This window comes from Nesoenas mayeri, assembly GCF_963082525.1.
Source record: "Nesoenas mayeri genome assembly, chromosome: 2".
NCBI classification, from domain to species: Eukaryota; Metazoa; Chordata; class Aves; order Columbiformes; family Columbidae; genus Nesoenas; species Nesoenas mayeri.
Window position 1 is genome coordinate 20256272 of NC_137543.1, and position 5880 is coordinate 20262151.

A 5880-nucleotide genomic window follows, 5' to 3' on the forward strand; every position below is an offset into this window, starting at 1 on the left:
GTCTGTGCATCTTTCTAACTTAAATAGATACTTAATTATGTTGTATAGGAGCTTTTTAGCATAATGGTGTTCTGAAACATTTTGGATCACAGTGTGTAAACTTTAAAATGTCAGTTCTGTTAATTTGTTTCTATTGAAGGATGCTACTGCTCTCAACTGTCTGAGCTTGGAAGGAGGGAATTATAGTTATTTATTATCTTTTGCGAATGTTGCATTTTAAAAAAAAATGCTAAAAGCAGATGGTACAAACAAATGGATCCCCACTGAACAATTTGGCCAAACCAAAATCTTTTTCTGCACTTCCATGTTTTTGTTTGTCATAAAAGCCTGGTGGAGTTGGAGGCATGTGTAACCTACACCTTTTACAAAACCTAACATAATCCATCTACAGGACAACTGGATTGACCTGTGTGCTCATGCTTCAGAATTTTTCCTGGTTTGAATCTCATTTTCAGTCTTGCCCAATCTTGGAAATTCTCTGGAGTAGAGCTTTTTGTTTCAGGGGGAGAGAGTATTTCAAAAGGTTTGGTGTCGTTTAAAGCTTTTATCTTGAAATCTGAAGTTCTGAAGATTCATGACACAAACATGAAGCAAACAAACCATCTGTTGTTCAACTGTTGTAATTTTGAAGGGGTTTTAAGTTGTTGTTTGTTTTTTTTTTTTTCAGCCAGTGTTTCACACTTCCCTGGGTTTCCTTAGCACCTTTGCACTGCAGAATATATCATAGCACCTCTAAGCCAGAAAATCCAAGATCCTTAATGGCTGTCCATCACCTTATTCTAACTATGTACCTTTTTACCTGTTTGCTCCTGAAGTTCTGGAGCTCATCTACATATGGAAAGTTGTTTTAATTCACCAGCCCTCCTCCTTACTGTCTGTGATTAAATGCTGTCTGCGAACAGTTGCAGGAACTGATTTGCCCATGAAGGTGGCAGGTGTCTCTCTTTAGAAGCGTTTTTCCTGGCAGGCTTTTATCTTTACTCTCCCATGTTGAATCCTGTACTGTGCCAGACGATGCAGGGAGCAGTCCATGTGCTGAAGGGCAGGGCTGCAATTTGGGGAACTAAAGCAGGTCTGGAGGAATTGGCTGATGGGAACATCTTGAAGTTCAGCAAAGCCAAGTGTCAAGTCCTGCATCTGGGATGGAATAACCTCATGTAGCAGTAGAGGCAGGGGTTGTGGACTAAATTGGAAGCAGCTTTCCAGAAAAGAACTTGAGGATATGGTGGACAGCAGGGTGAACACAAGTCAACAGGTGTCCTTGTGGAAAGAGTTACGTGCATAGCAGAACCACAGTGTCCTGACTGGGGTTTATTAGCAGGGCAGAACCAGCAGGTTCATGGAAGTGATATTCCCCTTGTGAGAACACTGCTGGAGTATTGTGACCAACTTTGGGCTTCCTCATCCAGGGCAGATACTGATCCTCTAGTGCAAATCCACAGGACAGTGCCAGATTAGTGAGGAGGCAAGAGCATGTGACATACAAGGAGAAACTGAGAGACCTGAGTAATGTTCAGCCTTAAGAAAATAAGGTGAAGAGCAGATTTTATTGCTGTCTTCAGTCCCTTCAATGGGAGGATTTACATCAAGGCTGGTCTTAAAGGTGTGTGGAGCCAGGATGAATGGCAATGGACACAAATTGGGACATGGGGAAATTCTAATTCGTTTTAAGAGCAGATAATTTTTTTCTTTTTTCATGAAAATGGTCAAGCAGTGGAACCAGTTGCTTGGAGAGGTTATAGAATCTCCACCCTTGGAGATGCTTAACTTGATAAGTACCTGACCATCCTGATGGACTTGCACCTACTTTGAGCAGGAAGTTGGACTTGGTGACCTCCAGAGGTCCTTTCCAGTCTAAATTATTTTATGATTTAATGTGTCATATTTATTAATACGCATTCTAATAACTTATTTTAAAACATATCTTAATACAGCAGAGTAATGGAAGTAGTTTCCAGCACATTATTTGGTCCTAATTTCTCACTGTGCTACTGTAGATTCATTCTGTATCATTTTGGCCCTGAAACACTCACTTTAGAACAATCCAGATTGTGTAAGAGTCATGTTCCCTGTTTGATAACACAATCACAAAAGTTGTGTAATAATTCAAGAATTTTAATTATTTAATTTTAAAATGAGATAAAATTGGAATGTTTTCTTGTAAACAGCAGGGAAGTGGCCCATGTGCAGCTTTCCTTTTGACAGGAAGAATTTACTTAAATAGTGAGAGTTTTAAAATTATCTCAGGAGCACAATACTGTGCTATCATAGCTCTCAATTCTTTTTTTCTAACCTTGCACCTATCAGGTGTGCATGCATAGAGAAGATACATGTGAATTGTAGCATTGCTGAAATTCTTAGTGGTTTCTCTCATACTGAGTGAAACGTCAGTTACATGGACAGTTTTGAGGCTTGAGAATTTTTTCCCTGTGTAAACCTTACAGGAAAACTTCAGGTCAAAATGGTTATAGTACCTTCTGTGAATGTATTGTGCACTGAAGGAATTTTTGTCATCCCTAAACTTGAATTCCTGCACCAGCAAGTTAACTGTATGTCTCAAAGGGTCCCCCATTAGAGGGTTCAGTCCAGCTCACAAAAAAACAACCCGTTTACTGCATTCAGATGCATTAAATGCTTGGGACCATATTTTTAGTTTCCTGGAAGTGAACAAAAAAAATAAAGTTTATTCAGCTTGCTATAGATGTAAAACTAATGCTTTTGTGGGTTGATTTTTATTTTTTTTTGAGGAGTGTGGTGGGTGAGGAGTGTCTTGGTTTTGCACTAGCATTTAAGTCCTGGCACAGTGATCACTGAAACTGCTGGTTTAAGTACACAGTCAGGTAAGTTGAACAGGAGTTCAAAATGAGAACTTGTATCTCTTTCCAGAAGGTATACTAGTCAGTCAATTCGCTGAAGTCAAGATCATAAAAAGAATGTCAACTTCAGAGCATATTATATTCACTGGTGACATCTCAGGTACCTGAAGTATGGTGTAAGTAATGTATCCAATTTTCTGAAATTCTGATTTCAGATAAGGTTTTTTTTTAAAAAACCAATTGTGTTCTTCTGTCAACCACCTGAGATTGTTTCTGCCTCGGAGAAGTTGTGAAAGTGTTTGTGTTGCTCTTCTACCAAACAAACAAAAAAACACCACAAAACCAAGATGATTGTATGGTTGGAGAGGAGTGCATGTGTTCTGAAGCTTATCTGCTGTTAAGTAGTCATGGATGTTGCTAAAATAATGTTCTTAAATTGCAGAGATCTGGTCTGGTTCTGATGGGTGAAAGGGTAATGCATCATTCAAATTCCAGGTGACTCTGGTGAAGTACATCTACTGCCTGCTTTCAGTGGCCCAGTAAGAATTTATCTCCCAATTTTTCTTCTGTATGTGCCAGCACAGCTATTCAGAGAGGAGAGCTTTGTTGAACCTAAATCTTTAAGTTCGAGCCTTCTCATGGGATGCATGTAACAGTGCTCAGTGTGTGCTCAGCAGAGTTTGTCGCCATGGATGTGGATAACACTGTGTTCCTTGCATGGTGAATCGAGGACATCTTCGCAGAATGGCTGAGTTACGCTTGAATTACACAGGGAGGGAAGAGCGAAAAAGGACAGGCAGGCAGAGCATGTTCTCAGCTGAAGCTGGCCAGAACATGAGATTGCAATAGGTTGGCAGAAGATTAAACTTCTCTTAGGCAAATTCTGTCATAACTTTCCATTGACTAAGCTTTAGCAATCTCATTAGTAGCAATATTTTATAAACAGCCAAGAATAGTTGTTCTCCTCTTTAAATTACATGGAGATAAGATCCATTTTGTGCCTTTTGTTTTGGCTTTTCCTTTACAAAAACTAGTAACTGCTGAAAGAAGTCCCCTTGGAAAAGGGAAAGGAAGAACATTTTAGGATTTCCTTTTATTTTTCTTCTTTTTTTTGGAAGAGAAGAAAGGTGGAAGAGGGGGAAATCTTGTACTTCCCCTGCTGTCAAGGACTCTTTGACCAAAGTTGGTTTCTTTTTACAATGAATTTGTTGACCAGTTACAATTTATATTGTGAAATTTTCCTACTTCTGTAGGAAAAAAAAAAAAAAGGAAAGATTGTAGTTTTCTCTTTAAGCAAATGTAACATGCAAGGTTATGATTCTCGGGGGTTAAAATGTTTCCATTCTAAAATCTCATTTGAAGACGACATGGTGTTATATTTGTAATTTTTTTAAATAAAATTTCTAATAGTTCCTGTAAATGTCTTCTCAATTCTTACTGTTGAAATGCTGTCAGAAATTAAGCCTGCAAAAGCCATTCAAGGATTTTTTAAATTAAAATTTAATTCAAAAAGGAAGGTAGTGCTATGTGGACCAGTGCTGCCTGTTGGTAGTGGGCTCCTTTTATAGCGTGTACAAGAGGAAGAATGATGTGAGAAGCTCCTCATCTTGACTGTAATTAGTTTATAAATAATAATTATAAACAAAATTGGATGCTTGTTAATATTACATTAAAATATTTAAACAGAATCCTACCAGCAGTTTGGGAAGGCAGATGCATCATTCTCTGCTCCAGGTGACCAGCAGGTTTTGTGCTGTGCCATCAGGAGGCACTGGCTGGATGAGCTTGTGTGTCAGAGCCAGGAGCAGGCGAAGCGAGGAGCGCAGCGTGGCCAAAGAGTGACCTCAGCTTTCCTTGATCCCTTTGTAGCTGTCAGCAGAGGATTTGGTGTCTGTCCTGTCTTTGTAAATAAACAACATGGTAGCAAATACCTACCTACCATCAAAATACTGCAGCAAAGGCCTGTGGGGCTGGTGGGTGCAGGGTCCTGTGTGCTGCAGGGTGTTTAGTCCTGAGATGGGACCACTGGTAAACTGCACTGGAGCTGTGTCTGAGCTCCATGCAGAGGGGTCTGTGAAGTCAGCATCTGTCAAAAGATGATGACTGGCAATAGGAGTGGAGTTGTGAAACCAACTCATCACCATGACCGAGCAGCCAGCTGCTGGCTGTAAAATAACTTTCTTCTTTACTGGTATAATGCAGCCCTGATTAAATGAGCTATAATTTAAAGATATGGAAATGCAAAACTGCAAGCCTCTCACTGAATATTTTAATTCTGTAGGAGAATGAGCAATCCTTTTCAAAGAGCGAAAATGTCATTGAATTATAGTGATCCAGAGCCACATTAAGTTGCTCAAGTAGAGGAAGGCTGTGGTTTCTTAGCAGCCTGGGCTAGGGACTAAGTTATACCTCAGCAATTTCCTGGAGTCCACGCATCTTCAGAAGTACCACATTTGTTTCTTGTTTGGTTCATCCTTAGTGACAGGAGGGCATTTTGCAATTCCTACCTCCCCTGGTAGAAGCACAGGCTGTGTATAGCAGACTGGACCTGCTGCAGCACAGCTCACCCACCCACACTACGCTGGGAGTACACACAGAACTTCTCTATCCACCAAGTCCCAAAATATCACTATGTGGAGGATTGCCACCTTACATTCATTGTGACCACTGCACAGGTTTGATCTTTAGCATCAAGTAAAATCACAATGCATTGTAAACATAGTCCATAGCTTAAGGAGTTTGAAAACATGTATGAATTAGATGTTTGTGGTGCTGGAGCTTGTCTTCCTGGGGCTAAGCAACCCTGAATATACTAAGTTGGCCACTATGAAAAATTTTAATGTGAACAAGATAAAAATATAAGCTTGTTTCAGTCTGTTGAGCTTGTTGCAGTGAACATCCAATGTACATGGAAGAATTTATCCCTGAAAAAAAATGGATGCTTGTGGGAGCTTGTACACTCTGCAATAGAAGTGTGGAAAGGTGCTGGTGCTGCTGCTCGGCTACAGCTGGCTGGGCTGAAACAGCCACAGGCTGGAAAATGCACTGCAGGAGTATTCGAGAG